The 17436-nt window shown below is 38.8% G+C and overlaps 1 pseudogene; it reads right to left on the reverse strand.

Moving 5' to 3' along the window:
- Positions 1 to 615: 615 nt before the first annotated feature.
- Positions 616 to 15832, reverse strand: LOC111408535 (annotated as a pseudogene).
- Positions 15833 to 17436: the final 1604 nt, after the last annotated feature.

The following is a 17436-nucleotide window of genomic DNA, read 5'->3' on the forward strand; positions in this document are numbered from 1 at the left end:
TATTCCTAGGTCGACTAGATCTATGCTGTCTAGTAGACCTCTGTTCTACAGATCCTTTATCTTTAGGTTCAGGGTTAGGTACATGTTCAGGTTGGTTTGTGGCAGGGACAAATGTGATCTTGGATGTGCTAGCAACATTATGGTTTTTACACTTATATCCTAGATTTCCCTTATTGCCAGTCGGCTTACCCATTCCTACAATATTATCTAACTGTAATGAACCACTAGTGAAGGCAAGCGTTGAGACTTAGAATGTCCTAGATCGCTCACAAGGTTTTTAAACTGGATTTCTAAAGTCTCATTCTTGGTGGTCAGCTCATTAACTTTCCAAGAGGGCCTCTTGAGCTCACTGGGAAGATTCTTAACCTGAGATTCTAAGGAGTCATTCATCGTTTTAAGTTCACTCACGATTGTGGAAGATTCCTTAATATATGCTACTAACTTTTCTTTCTCCAACTGAAGCTCCTTAACTATCATACTTAAGGTGTTGTTCTTACTAAGAATTTTAAGACTCTACTGATACATTTTCTCATATACCTCTTTAATATCTTCCTCATTTACAGACTCGTCACCAAAATCCTCGCCACTATCTATGTCCTCATCCCTGTCATTCCCCTATTCGGATCCACTCTTAACTCTAGCAATGAAAGCAACATATTTTCCACTTTCCTCACGAGTGGATTTTTCGCTCTGATTGTCCGAGCTAGACTCGTCATCAGTGAGAGTAGTATTCATAGGCTTCTCTTCGACTCTCTTACCATTAGGACACTCTTTCTTAACATGACCTATACCTTGACAATTATAGCACCTCAAAATTTGGATCTTGTCCTAGATTCATTCGCACCACCTCTCTATCTCTCTTGCAGTGTCTTATTCCTAAGCATCTTATGAAATTTTTTAGCTAGGTAGTCATCTCCTCATCATTGGGTAAATCTAAGTTAGAAGATTCGATCTGATAATTCATGGCAGATTTCAAGGCCAAGGGCTTTTCCTTAGGTAGGTTGCCTACAGCCAGCCCATAGGTCTGGATGGATCCAACTAGCTCTTCTAGCTTGATAGTCTCTATCTCCTTACTTTCCTCAATTGTCGTGACTTTAGGCCTAAAATGCTCGGGTAAGCATCTAAGGACTTTTCTCACTATTTTAGGCTTGGGGATTTTCCCACATAGGTTGAAAGATGAATTCACAATGTCATTTAGGCATCCATAGAATATAGCAAGGTCTCATCCTCTCTCTCATCCTGATCTCTTCAAATCTAGTAGCCAGTATCTACAATTTCGAGTTCTTAACTACTTGTGTTCCCTCATGTGTGGTTTCTAAAATATCCCAAACTTTTTTCGCTACCTCACACATGGACACTCTCTTAAATTCCTCAGGAAAATAGCCATAAAAAGGGTATAAAGGGCTTTCCTATTCCAGTTGCATCTATCTAGTTCAGCCTTACACCAATTTGTTATGGGGATGGGAGTAACGACATTGCCAACCGTTGTACTAGGGACAGACCTACCATTAACTACGCTCAACCAAATCCTTTCATCCATAGATTTCAAGAACACCCTCATCCTAATTTTCCAGTAGGCATAATTACTACCATCAAAATAGGACAGCACACTCAACAGGATACTCATCTGGACAATGAAAGGTTAGGAAACATGTTTAGACACTGATACCACTTTTGAGAATTTGTAACGTTCTAATATCACTTTAAGTTTTAGAGTTACCAAGTTTACGTTCTAGATTACCGATTAGTTTGACTTTACGTGTGGAATTGACTAATTAAAGCAAACACGTCACTTCTAATTAGTTTCTAGATGATTAAGCATACAATTCAATTAAACCTATGTTTGAATACAATAGTTTGTAATAAATTACTGGAAAGTAAAGAATACAAAATTTGATGACGGAGAAACACAATGTGGCAAAAACTCCGGGATCAAGCCAGTTACATCCACTATAGACAGTTCAGGGGATATACAACAATTTCAACTCTTGTATCCACTAAGACCCACTGTCACAGTCTCACGATCTACTGCCATAAATACCTCTAGCATACTGACCTCCTGTAGCCTCCTGCTAGACTTCCTAATCTACCTCCTGCACTGAATGTCTCTCCAAGTGGAACACTATGTTCTTGTGCTTGTAACTGTGCTTCAATTCATCTCTCTCACTTCTCCAATGAGAGAGTCCATTCCTCAATCAATTAAGGAAGCACGGTGTTTTGTATTCACGAGCCTTGATGTTTTCCCATTTCTAGGTTACTAGATCACAAGATGAATGTGTTTGATTCTTCCAATTGAATTTTGTTCCAAGATCATAATGATGATATGAAAGCTATGGAGATGAAGAATAATGTGGCAAAAACCCTCTCTCATATCCCAGACTTTGCTTTTTATACCTGGAGGTAAATAAGTGTCTTGGGCCGAATAAAATTATCCAAAACACGGTCTAAGGTTTGGCCATGTAACACTATCGTTCGAGCAACACTTCAGCAAGAAGCAAACGATAGCTTCTTCGCTCGAACGATGCCTGGACGAACAATGAGGGACGATGGTTCTGATTCCTCCGCTCAAGCAACACCTTGGCTACCAGCTTGCGAAAAAATCGGCGAATCTTCTACCTTGTTCCAAACTAAACCCTAGCCTAAACCATCTATACAAATTGCAATCCAAGTCACTGACTTTTACAACATGTTCAATTTTGTCCCTTTTGTTCATAGAATTACCAATTACAATATAAAACCTAACACTCTTACCTTTCAAGTTACATCCATATTATAAAATCACTCAAGAAGAAGGGCAAATTCAATATATATTGGAGAGAAGAACAAATATAGCACGGGATTGAATCACAAAACATAAGGAACTTGAAGAATCAAATCTTGGGATTGATAAACAAGAACAAGAATTGTACCATAACTTCTCCTTTTTGTATTTATAAATTGGATAACCCTTGTGGTGCATCACCCTTGGTACACAAGGGTGTCCACCCCAAGGTTGATGTACCCATAGACCAACCCTTATAAATTTTGGATGAAGTTCTTCCATCATTCTTTTTGTTTTATCATTAGAAACATGTTTAGCTAGACTTATTTGTATTGAAAGAAGATGTAGAACCCCAAATAATTCTAGAAACCTTAGTGGCACTAAGACATGAATATTAGATGACTAAAGTATACTTCAGATTTTTACTCTCATTTGAGACCCATTTTTGACATAGGAAACATTCGATTTGGAAAATAATATCTAAATAAAAGTTGTGACTCTTTGCGTTAGCTTTCCAACGCACTTTGAATTACCTCAATCGGATATTAGAAGAAGAAGTTATGATAGAAATACTGAAGGCTGTGCAGTGTTAACCGGACTGCAACTGGTCGACCGAAACTGCCTGAAATGAAAATTCTCGTTTTTCTCTAAAATTTAAATTATTATTTTCATCAATTATTTTCTCAAAGGGCCACCCACGTTTTAGACAATAAAAACCCCCACTAAATTGAAGCATTTAACCTCAAACTTAAATGGCATCCATGTTTTCTCTCTTAAATGAAATTTGATCCTGAATTTGCTTTAAGTTATAGGATATTTACCTATAAATAGAGATCTCATTTCACTCATTTTTTCTCACACCAAAAGCAAGAGCTTTTACATACTAAAGAAAGAGTTTCCAAAAGAAAAAAAGAGAGGGAGGAAAACTATTTTTCCTAGAAGTTTAAGAAGTGTTTTCAAGCATCAATTCTCAACGGTTTTCAAACATCCAAGGAGTGCATTTCTTTCAACGCCGAAGTTTCATCGAAGTTTTCAATCAAAGTTTTCAAAGTTTCAAAAGCATCAATCAAAGTAGATAGAGATGCAATGTGTTTAATCCTGTTAAGTTATAAGTTTCGATTCATGTTAATGTTTGTATGTCAAATGGTACTCCGGTATGGTATATCTCTCTATGTTAATGGTTGTATGTCAAATGGTACTCCGGTACGGCATATCCCTCTATGTTGAAGAAATGTTCCTATGTCAAATGGTGCCCTCGGGTACGGCATACCCCTTCATGTCAAATGGTACCTCCGGGTAGGGCATGTATGAAAAGTTATAAAGTTAATGTTTTGAAATGTTAGCTTGATCACAAATGCACCTCTGACACCTATTGAGTTTTTCAACTCACGGGTTTAATCCCATATCTACAAATTCAAGGAATTCTATCTCGGGCATGGATGGAGGAGAAGATGGAGAGTGATGCAACGAGCCCATGGAAATCCGGTGAATAAGTGATTTGGATTTATTTTTATGAAATGTTTTCCAATGTTATTTCTTTAAAGTTTTGAATAACGCATAATGCGAGAACAAGTTATGTTTTCTTCAAATAAATTACATTTTGTTGTTTTGAAAAATGATTCAGTGTCTTTGTTTAAAGTATTTGAAGTATTGTTATTTAAATTATTATCTGAAGATGTAAGCTTCCGCTAAAATGTATACACTTGTTACTAAACCACCAGTTAAGCTAAGTAAATTAAGTAGCGTTCTGGTACACTAGGGGTCAGGGCGTTACAGTGTGGTATCAGTGCAAGGATTAGTTGGTTCTGTAGAGCAAGTATGTTTTTTTTTAACACAAAAGGAAAATGAAAAGTTTAAGGTATTCCATGGCATCGTGCATCCATCCATCAATCTCATCCTATGGCCCAGGTATGTTCATGTTTAAAATTAATGATTATGTTTATGTTATGATGCTTTTATATGATTTAGAGATGTGTTATTTAAAGATATGTAATGGACTTGGGCAAAAGCTAAGGGCTTAAAGGGAATTGCATGATATGAAAGTATAAATATTTGCATATTTTCTTTAAGCAAAGGAAAAGTATGTTGTATGTGAAAATGCAACAGATATGGCTCGTAAAACGGCTAGGGCATATAGAGAAGCATTGAACCGTAGAATTGCTATTCATTCCTATGAAAACTATGTAACTGATCTGACCCGACCGCTTAGCGAACCTGTGTATGACATTTATGAGAGATGCATGACGGCGGTTAATGCTGGAATGGAAATCATGCATATCGAGGCTATAAATAACCTCACACACTTCCTCCCATCTCAATGGAGAGATGGGAGTCACGGTTAGAGATGAAATGTTAGAAGGCAGCCCAAACCTATTCGAGTTTGAAAGGTATTGCCATGCCGTGATTGATTTGTGGGATGATGTAATCCATAAGGAGCCTGAGGAGGAACCTTTGGCTGAGGAAAAAGATCCCGAAGAAGAACCCGAGGACGATTTAGAGAATGATCCTGAGCTTGAGCCACAGGTTGAGATGGACATAGAGTTCGGACCTGAGGCGGAAGACTCCTCCGAAAATGAAGCTCCACCAAAGAAGATCCGTAGAACTTATAGGGATTAGATTTAAATCCTTGTAATAGCTTCCCTTATGTCAAGAAATAAAATACTATCTTCTTTTCTTTAGTATTCGAAGAATGAAACTAATAAGAACCATATGTTTTGTCTAAAGGAAACGGCCCACGCGAACCAAAACTTGATAAGAGACCTCCTCCGAGCGGTTCAAGACCTAGGCAGGCAAAACCCGAACCAAGCTCAACCTCTACCACTAGCTCCTAATGTTCCAAACCATACTTCAGTGGTCGAGCAATTTCGAAGGAACAAGCCCCCTACCTTCAACGGAGCAACTGATCCACTTGCATCTGAGGAGTGGCTTCACAAGTTGGAGCATATATTCCGATTGATAGGGTACACGGACGCTCAAAAAGTCCAGTGTGCTGAGTTCATGTTCTCTGGTGATGCAAGTCACTGGTGGGACTCAATGTCAAGGACAAGGACCCCTGAGCAACAATCAGAATTGACTTGGGAGCAATTCAAAGGGGAAGTAATGGACAAGTACTTTCCCCAGTCCTTGAGGGATCACAAAGAAAGTGAATTCCTCCAACTCAAGCAAAAGACTATGTCCCTGACTGAGTATGAGAGGAAGTTTGATCAACTTTCAAGGTATGCTCCACATCTGGTGGATACGGAAGATAAGAAGGTACGAAGGTTTGAACAAGCGCTGAACTCGGATATAAGCATGATACTTATGTCCCATCGCTTCACCACATACCATAAAATGCTGGAAAGAACTCATGCTAATTGGTACCAGAAGACTAGCGCCGAACAACATGGTCAACTGTTCAATCAACCGAACAATGGTAACATGGGAAAGAGGAAATGGAATGGCCAAGACAAGGGAAAAGGCAAGTGGCAGAACAAGAAAGCTAATAGTGGAGCCAATGCCAGCAAAAGCATTGTGCTGGTTATTGCGCCCTATTCTAAGTGTGGAAGGACACATCATGGTAAGTGCTTGCAAGGGAAAAATGTCTATTTTCGATGTGGCAAGTTAGGACATATCATTAGGGATTGTCCCACACATACCCAGAAGAAGGATGGTAACAGCGACCAAAACCAGAAAGGGAAAGCACGAGTTTTTGCATTGACTCAACAGGATGTAGAGAAAAACTCTAATGTCATAGCAGGTACTCTACTGATAGTCAGTACACCTGCTTATGTATTGTTTGATTTAGGAGCTACACACTCCTTTGATTCAACAACTTTTATGGCTAAATCTAGTATTACCTGTGATAAGTCGGAAGGTACATTAGAAGTTAGTATTCCTTCGGGCAACCCTTTGACAACTGATAGAATAGCCAAGTCCATAAGTATCGAAGTTAAGGGAAAACCAATGGAAGCGAACCTATACATGATAAAAATGAAGGATTTTGATGTAATACTAGGCATGTATTGGTTAGGTTGTAATTACGCCACCATCCGATGTAAGGAAATGGAAGTATCATTTCAGAAACCAGGAGAGGGACCATTTTCGTTCCTTGGAATGAAGACGAAACCCCTTATTCGACTAGTATCGGCTTTACAAGCTGAGAAGATGTTAAGAAAAGAAATATGTCAAGGATATCTAGTAAGTATCTCAGGAGGGAAACAAGAGACGATAAGGGTTGAAGATGTACCAGTAGTACGAGAATTCGTAGATGTGTTTCCAGAAGATCTATCTGGTATTCCACCCGATAGATAAGTGGAATTCACCATAGACCTAATTCCGAGGGCGGCACCAGTATCTAAGGCCCCATACCAAATGGCCCCAAAGGAACTACAAGAATTAAAGAGCAGTTGCAAGAACTCCTAGATATGGGCTTCATACGACCAAGCGTATCTCCATGGGGGGCGTCGATGTTTGTAAAGAAGAAAGATGGAAGTATGAGAATGTGCATCTAGGGAGATAAATTGATTAACCATCAAGAATAAGTACCCACTCCTACCATCAACTGAAAGTAGAGACAAAGGATATACCTAAGACAGCTTTTAGAACTCGATATGGACACTACGAGTTTACGGTGATGCCATTTGAGCTAACCAATGCACCTGCAGTGTTCATGGACCTGATGCATCGAGCGTTTCATCAATACTTGGATCAGTTTGTCATAGTCTTCATCGATGACATTTGATATATTCCAAGAGTAAGGAGCAACATGAAGAGCACTTGAGAATGGCCTTAGAGGTATTATGCAAGGAGAAGTTGTATGCCAAATTTAAGAAGTGTGAGTTTTGGCTTGAGCGAGTTGGATTTCTTGGACATGTAGTTACTGTCCAAGGGATTAAAGTAGATCCAGCAAAAGTAGAAGCAGTAACCAACTGGAAAGCACCAACAAATGCTGGCGAAGTACGGAGTTTTCTAGGATTGGCTAGATATTATAGGAGATTCATAGAAGGATTCTTCAAAATAGCTGGGCCAATGACGCAGCTTACAAGGAAGGGAGTAAAATTCCAATGGATGGAAAAATGCGAACAAAGTTTCCAAGAACTTAAGCAGAAGTTGATATCAGCACCAGTATTAACAATACCTGAAGGTACGGAAGGGTTTGTTATATACAATGACGCATCCAAGCAAGGATTGGGATGTCTACTAATGTAGAATGAAAAAGTGATAGCCTATGCTTCAAGACAATTGAAGAAACATGAGCAGAACTACCCAACACATGATTTAGAACTTGCAGCGGTAGTACACGCTTTGAAGATATGACGACACTACTTGTATGGATGGAAGTGTGATATCTACACAGATCACAAAAGTCTCAAGTATTTCTTCACACAGAAGGAATTGAATATGCGACAAAAATGATGGTTGGAATTGGTGAACGATTACGACTGCACTATTCACTACCATCCGGGTAAGGCTAATGTTGTGGTCGACGCTCTAAGTAGAAAATCAATGGGACAATTGACGTCACTACCCACCTCTCAAGTGGAGTTAGTCAAGGACTTGAAAAAGTTGCAGATCGAAGTGGCTACCACACCAGGACAAGTCACTGCTCGTCTAGCATCTTTAATAATTCGACCTACTCTTAGAGATCGAATTATAGAAGCACAAAATAAAGACTCATTTTTGTAGAAGCTTTAGAATGAAGTTGGTACCAATAAGAAAAAAGACTTTGGAATAGCTGAGAATTAGGCACTGATATTTAGAGAAAGAACTTGCGTACCTAAGGATGAAGTCTTGAGAAATGAGATATTAAAATAAGCTCATTCCACCCCGTACACCGCACATCCCGGTGGTACGAAAATGTATCGAGATCTTCGAGATACATTTTGATGGAGAAATATGAAAAGAAGTATAGGGCTGTACGTACAGAAGTGCATGGTATGTCAATAGGTTAAGGCAGAACACCAAAAACCAGCTGGATTGTTAAATCCACTAGATATACCTAAATAGAAATGGGAAAATATCACGATGGACTTTGTGGTTGGATTCCCGAAGTCAGCAATAGGAAATAATGCTATATGGGTAGTAGTGGATCGACTAACGAAGTTAGCTCATTTTTTTCCAGTGAAAATGACATTCAGTTTAGACCAATTGGCACAGTTGTACATTAAAGAGGTTGTGAGATTACACGGTGTACCTGTATCCATTGTGTCTGACAGAGACCCAAGGTTCACGTCCAAATTTTGGAAAAGTCTACAAGGAGCTATGGGAACGAAGCTGAACTTTAGTACAACATATCACCCTCAGTTCGATGGTCAGTCTGAAAGGACCATCCAAACTTTGGAAGACCTGCTGAGAACATGTGTTTTGGATCTAGGAGGTAATTGGGAGTCATACTTACCTCTAGTAGAGTTCGCTTATAATAACAGTTTCTAAGAAACTATTGGAATGGCACCATACGAAGCTCTCTATGGTAGAAGATGTAGATCCCCTGTTCATTGGGATGAAGTCGGAGAGAAGAGAGTTTTAGGACCAGAAATAGTTGAAAGGATGGCCGAGGTAATCGATAAGATCCATGCAAGAATAAAGGCAGCACAGGATCGACAAAAGAGCTATGCAGATACAAGGAAGAAGGATTTAGAATTCCAAGTTAAGGATAAAGTGTTTCTGAAAGTAGCACCGATAAAAGGTGTACTTAGATTTGGAAAGAAAGGCAAGTTACGACCTCGGTATGTCGGACCTTTCGAGATACTTGATAGAGTCGGAAATGTGGCTTACCGACTAGCTTTGCCACCTGAATTATCGGCAGTGCACAATGTGTTCCATATATCGATGATAAAGAAGTATGTACATGATCCTAATCATGTAGTGAGTTATCAAACCTTGGAGGTACAGAAAGATTTGTCGTACGAGGAACTACCGATCAAGATATTGGATCGAAAAGTGCATAAACTAAGGAATAAAGAGATTCAGTTGGTTAAAATACAGTGAAATCATCACGACGTAGAAGAAGCCACTTGGGAAAAAGAAGAAGAAGCCAAAGACAAGTATCCAACACTATTCGCCCAATCAGAAGGTAAATTTCGAAGACAAAGTTTTAATTAAGGTGTGGAGGATGTAGAACCCCAAATAATTCTAGACACCTTAGTGGCACTAAGACATGAATATTAGATGACTAAAGTATACTTTAGATTTTTAGTCTCATTTGAGACCCATTTTCGACATAGGAAACACTTGATTTGGAAAATGATATCTAAATAAAAGTTGTAGCTCTTTGAGTTAGCTTTCCAACGTACTTTAACTTACCTCAATCGGATATTGGGAGAAGAAGTTATGATAGAAACACTGAAAGCTGTGCAGTGTCAACGGGACTACAACCAGTCGACCGAAATTGCCTGAAATGAAAATTCTCGTTTTTCTCTAGAATTTAAATATTTATTTTCATCAATTATTTTCTCAAAGGGCCACCCACGTTTTTGGCAATAAAACCCCCCACTAAATTGAAGCGTTTAACCTCAAACTTCAATGGCACCGATGTTTTCTCTCTTAAATGAAATTTGACCCTTCATTTGCTTTAAGTTATGGGATATTTACCTATAAATAGAGACCTCATTTCACTCATTTTTTCTCACACCAAAAGTAAGAGCTTTTACATACTAAAGAAAGAGTTTCCAAGGGAGAAAAAGAGAGGGAGGAAAACTATTTTTCCTAGAAGTTTAAGAAGTGTTTTCAAGCATCAATTCTCAACGGTTTTCAAACATCCAAGGAGTGCATTTCTTTCAACGCCGAAGTTTCATCGAAGTTTTCAATCAAAGTTTTCAAAGTTTCAAAAGCATCAATCAAAGTAGATAGAGATGCAATGTGTTTAATCCTGTTAAGTTATAAGTTTCGATTCATGTTAATGTTTGTATGTCAAATGGTACTCCGGTATGGTATATCCCTCTATGTTAATGGTTGTATGTCAAATGGTACTCCGGTACGGCATATGATGTGAACCCCATAGTAATGGAAACTACGAAACCCACAACGAGATTGATGCGGAACCCAAGAACGCCAATACTAACCCGATTTTGGATCTTGAACCCTAAGAATTGAACCAAAAAATCCTAGATTAGCGAAGAACCTAAAACCCCTTGATTACAATTGAAAGAACCCACAATCTGATTGATAGAACGCCACAAGAAGTTGAATCCTGATAAGTTCCAAGATTTTTCAAGAAGAACAATTAAATTGAAAGAATAATTCTCTCTCTATAATATTAAGCAATAGTCAAAGTTCAAAAAAGGTCTTTACAATGAAAAAATATTCTCCTATTTATACTATTCCTCGAATAGGAGTCAAAAAGGAAATATAATTATGATAATCTAATAAAATTCCTAAAATATTTGCCCAATATGGTAGGAATTTGATTAAGAATGAAATTCTAGTAAAATAAGGAAAAACGCGGAAAAAAGGAAAATCACGCCCAGAAATGAACCATGCGGTCGCATGGTTATAACACGTGCGGCCGCATGGTGATAAGATTTTGGCCAATTGAAATCTCGGTCTCATGCTGTGCGGCCGCACCGTGGCCGCATGGTTACACTGCACACTCTCATCTTCGGCTGCTTGTAACGCATTGATCCATTTTGTTTCGGCCTTCGACCCGAACACGAAACTTGTCCCATTTTGAGTCCCGAACATGGTTCCATCAATAGTTTCTTGAACGAGCAATCCCATCGCTTGTTTCACTTGCTTTGCCCTTGATCGCGTCATTGGTCCGCCATCAACTATCAAAGGGTCTCGTCTCGCACTTGCCTTCGTCGGGCTCGACTCCTGGATCATATCATCCCCTCTCTCTTCAAAAGGATTCATCCTCGAATCTGAACCTACATCAAAAAGAGAGAGATCAGATACATTAAAAGTAGCCGAAACATTGTACTCACCTGGTAAATCCACTTTGTATGCATTGTCATTGATCCTCTCGATGACTTGAAACGGTCCATCGCCTCGTGGTTGCAATTTTGACTTCCTCTGTTCTGGAAAATGCTCTTTTCTGAAATGCACCCAGACCCAATCTCCAGGATCAAATGTAACGCGTCTTCTTCCTTTATTTGTTTTTGATGCAATCAGCTTTCCTTTCTCTTCGATCTGCATCCTAACCTTTTCATGGAGTGTTTTCACCATCTCGGCTTTTCGTTTCCCATCCAAGCTATCTCGTTCATGCACAGGCAAAGGCATTAAATCCATAGGTATTAGTGGATTAAAACCATAAAAAATTTCAAAGGGATAAAACGAAGTAGTAGAATGTGTTGCTAGATTATATGCAAACTCTATAAACAGTAAACACTCTTCCCATGATTTCAGATTTTTATTGATTACTGTCCTAAATAGTTGAGTCATAGTTCAATTAACTACCTCAGTTTGTCCATCTGTTTGTGGTGACAAGTTGTAGAAAATAATAACTTAGTTCCTAACTTACTCCACAGAACACGCCAAAAATGACTCAAAAACTTCACGTCCCTATCAGACTCTATACTTTTAGATACTCCATGTAAACGTACTATTTTCCTAAAGAATAAGTCTGCAATATTAGTAGCATCGTCAGTTTTATGACATGGTATGAAGTGCGCCATCTTACTAAACCTATCGATAACTACAAATATTGAATCCCGACCCCTTTTTGTCTTAGGCAAACCTAACACAAAGTCCATAAATATGTCTACCCAAGGTTCACTAGGTACAGGTAAAAGAGTATACAAACCATGGGATTGAACCTTAGACTTAGCCTTTTTACAAGTTTTTGTTCTACGTCATGTCGCATTTTAGGCCAATAAAAATGTTCCCCTAACATGTCTAAAGTCTTCTGAACCCCGAAGTGTCCCACTAAACCACCCCAATGTGCTTCCCTTACCAATAATTCACGCAAAGAACAATTAGAAATGCACAACTTATTTTCCCTAAACAAATATCCTTCATGCCTAAATAATTTATCAAATGCACCTTTATCACATGAAGCATAAATACTAGAAAAATCACAATCAGATTCATACATGCTCTTAATATGTTCGAAACCAATTAATTTAGTACTTAATGAATTTAAAAGCACGTACCTTCGAGACAACGCATCAACAACTATATTTTCGTTACCTTGTTTGTACTTGATGACGTAGGGAAATGTCTCGATAAACTCTACCCATCTCGCATGTCTTTTGTTCAACTTACCTTGACCTCGCAAATTCTTTAAAGATTCATGATTGGTGTGTATCACGAATTCCTTTGGCCATAAGTAGAGCTGCCAAGTCTCCAATGCTCGAACAAGTGAATACAACTCCTTGTCATATGTCGGATAATTCAATGCTGCCCCACTCAACTTTTCACTAAAGTAAGCAATAGGTCTCCTTTCCTGCATTAACACTGCTCCTATACCTATTTCTGATGTATCACACTCAACTTTGAATGTTTTATCAAAATTTGGTAATGCCAAAATAGATGCTTTACATAGCTTATCCTTAATTGTGTTAAATGCAATTTTTTGAGATTCTCCCCAATGAAAACCTACGCTCTTCTTTACTATTTCAGTCAACGGTGTGGTGATGGTGCTAAAATCTTTTACAAATCTCCTATAAAAACTAGCCAATCCATGAAAACTCCTAACTTCAGTTATAGTCTTAGGTGTTGGCCATTCTTTAATAGCTTTTATCTTTTCTTCATCGACTTCCACCCCATTAGCACTAACCACAAATCCTAGGAAAACAACTCTATCCATGCAAAATGTGCACTTTTTGAAATTAGCATATAGTTGTTCCTTTCGCAACATAACAAGCACACAATTTAAATGTTCTAAATGCTCATCTAAGTTTTTGCTATAGATTAAGATGTCATCAAAATAAACTACAACAAATTTCCCAATAAAAGCACGTAAAACATGGTTCATTAAATGCATAAAAGTGCTCGGTGCATTAGTGAGTCCAAACGGCATAACTAACCATTCATACAATCCATACTTAGTCTTAAACACCGTTTTCCATTCATCACCCTCCCGCATGCGAATTTGATGATACCCACTCTTAAGATCAATCTTACTAAAAATGCAAGCACCATGCAACTCATCAAGCATATCATCTAGCCTAGGTATTGGGTGACGATACTTTACCGTGATATTGTTGATAGCTCGGCAATCCACGCACATTCTCCAAGTCCCGTCCTTCTTAGTCACCAACAAGACAGGTACAGCACATGGACTCATGCTCTCCCTGACATAACCTTTGCTCATCAACTCCTCCACTTGCTTTTGAAGTTCCTTCGTCTCCTCGGGATTGCTTCGGTAAGCTGGTCGATTCGGTATGACAACTCCGAGTACAAAGTCAATCTAGTGCTCGATGCCTCTGATTGGTGGCAATCCACTTGGCATCTCCTCAGGAAACACATCGTTGAACTCCTGCAATAAAGACTTAACCAAACTAGGGAGGGATGTGTTAGAATACTCAAAATTAAGGAGGGACTCCTTGTACACTAACAATATCATTTACCTATTATCGCTCATAGCTTTTTTCAACTCACTCTCTTTTGCATAGAAGTTGACCTTTAGCTTTTCTCTCCGCTCAGCTGACTCTTTTTCTCTCCTCTCAACTGACTCTTTTTCTCTCTGCTCATGTGGCTTCTCTCTCTTTTCTCCACTCTCAGCCACCTCACTATTTTCTCTCTTAGTGATGGTTTCACTATTGCCTCTCCTTTTTCCTGACTCTCTTATTCTCTCGTCTTCCTCACTTTTCAGCTTGATTTGATTTCCATACACTTGTGCCGGTGTTAATGGTGCAAGAGTAATAGTCTTCCCCTCCTTGACAAAGCTATAACGATTTCTATAACCATCATGTGTGACCCTTCTATCATATTGCCATGGCCTTCCTAATAAGATATGACCCACATGCATAGGCACCACGTCACATACTACTTTGTCACTATAACTCCCAATTGAGAAATTAATTAAAACTCTTTTATTCACCCTAACTTCTCCACTTTCATTCAACCATTGCAACTTATAAGGCCTAGGGTGTCTTAACAATGCTAGTCCTAATTTCTCAACTAAAGCTGTACTAGCTACATTCGTGCAACTCCCACCATCAATAATCATACTACATACCTTATCGTTGACGTAACAACGTGTGTGGAATATATTTTCTCGCTGCTGCTCCGAATCATCCACTTTGACTTGAGTGTTAAGAGCTCTCCTTGACACCAACGATTCTCCAACAGCAAACTCCAATTTTTCTTCTTCTTCAACGTCCTCCAGCGCAGGCATGTCCTCAAACTCTCCTTCACTTTTACTCACCACTTCTCCATTATCCAACAAAACCATTACCCCTTTATTTGGGCATTGAGAAACAATGTGCCCTGACCCCAAGCATCTAAAACACTTGATGTCTCAATTCCTTGATGGTTGTGAATCTGTTTAGGTGCTGTTTTGCTAGCACTTTCTTCTTTTCCTTTCTGCCACTCATTCCTACCTTTAGGTACTACTTTATCACCTTTGTTGTTGTTATTCCACCCTGGCTTCCAAGATGGATTAACACTCGAAGTTCCTAACGGCTGCCTAGCTGCCCCTTTCCTCTTCAGCTGTCTCTCTACCTTCATAGCCACATGCAACATGTCTTTCAACTCCACATAATGTTGCAACTCCACTACATTGGCAATTTCCCTATTCAACACATTCAAGAATCGTGCCATGGTAGCCTCCCGATCTTCCACCACATTGGCCCTAATCATGAGTATTTCCATCTCCTTATGATAGTCCTCTACACTTTTCGACCCTTGATATAGACCTTGCAGTTTTTGATGGATCTCTCGATAATAGTGGCTAGGAACAAACCTCTTTCTCATCAATGACTTCAATTCCTCCCAAGTGCTAATTGGTCTTCCCTCACTCCTATGTTGTGAAGTAATCACTTGATCCCACCATGAAACTGCATAGTCACTGAACTCCAAAACTGCTAACTTCACCTTTTTCTCCTCCGAATAGTTATAACACTCGAAGATTATTTCAACCTTCCTTTCCCACTCCAGGTATGCCTCGAGATCACTCCTTCCTTTGAATGAAGGAACTGTCATTTTTATATTTCCCAAGTTTCCATCCAACTCCTCCCCGCGATCATTTCGACCTCGTCTGTCGAACCTATCGCCTCTATTCCTCGTCCTTCCCATCTCAACACCGTGAAATTCATCTTCGCCCATGTCACTCCCATATCCACATCTTCGCCCATGTCACTCCCATATCCATACTCCTCTCGCCTTTCCCTCTTAGGCTCCCATCTATCCGTTCCTCTGGCATTGGATACATCCACTCTATGCCCCCGACTAAGATTAGCCACCGATGTATCTAATCTATTCATCCAAGCCTCCTACTTCTCCAACCTATCTCTCATATCTCCAAACGCCCTCTCAAACCTCTGCACTAAATCCTCCGTTGCATTGCTATTATTATCCGGTTGGCTTAAGTTTGATTCTGTCCTTTCTAACATCCTAACACTAAAATTTTATTTTACTGCCTCACCAAAAGTCACTCGAAACACACACAAGGCTTTTACCTTCTATTAAGCTCACCTCTCTGCCTTTTACCACTCAATTCTTTCAACAATTGCTTCTAGGAACAATCAATGAACTTAATCAATCAATTCTTGCAGAATTTCCCAAACCGGATGTGACTCAATAATTGTAACAAAGGACTCAAAGAAAACTTTTAAAACTTGATTTGAATGAAGGAATGGAGTGATTTAATGTGTCCAAGTAATTTAGAAACGATAATGAATAATAAAAGTTGGTATTTGACGGATCAATAATATTCAACAAGTTTTTTTTTATTGTAAGGATGAACAGTAAATTTTTTTTCTTTTTAGATCCGAAAATCAATAACAAAACCAACAAAGAAAACGAAAACTGATTTGGACGAAAATTGAGCCCAAAAACGGAATTTGAAGATTTTTTTATGAAACTTTTGGATCAAGGATCAAGAAAAACCTTCTAGACACAATAACACAAGAAATTGAAAAAAATTAGAAAACAAAGGATATAACCTGATTAAATTGGAGCCAAAGCTCTGATACCAACTGATGCGAACCCCGTAGCAATGGAAACTACGAAACCCACAACGAGATTGATGCGGAACCCAAGAATGCCAATACTAACCCGGTTTTGGATCTTGAACCCCAAGAATTGAATTAAGAAACCCTAGATTAGTGAAGAACCTAAAACCCCTTGATTACAATTGAAAGAACCCAAAATCCGATTGATAGAACGCCACAAGAAGTTAAATCTTGATAAGTTCCAAGATTGTTCAAGAAGAACAATTAAATTGAAAGAATAACTCTCTCTCTATAATATTAAGCAATAGTCAAAGTTCAAAAAAGGTCTTTACAATGAAAAAATATTCTCCTATTTATACTATTCCTCGAATAGCATACCCCTCTATGTTGAAGAAATGTTCGTATGTCAAATGGTGCCCTCGGGTACGGTATACCCCTTCATGTCAAATGGTGCCTCTGGGTACGGCATGTATGAAAAGTTATAAAGTTAATGTTTTGAAATGTATAGTTTGATCACGAATGCACCTAGGACACCTATTGAGTTTTTCAACTCAAGGGTTTAATCCCATCTCTACAGATTCAAGGAATTCTACCTCGGACATGGATGGAGGAGAAGATGGAGAGTGATGCAACGAGCCCATG

The sequence above is a fragment of the Olea europaea genome, chromosome 13, assembly GCF_002742605.1.
Source record: "Olea europaea var. sylvestris chromosome 13, O_europaea_v1, whole genome shotgun sequence".
Classification (NCBI taxonomy): Eukaryota; Viridiplantae; Streptophyta; class Magnoliopsida; order Lamiales; family Oleaceae; genus Olea; species Olea europaea.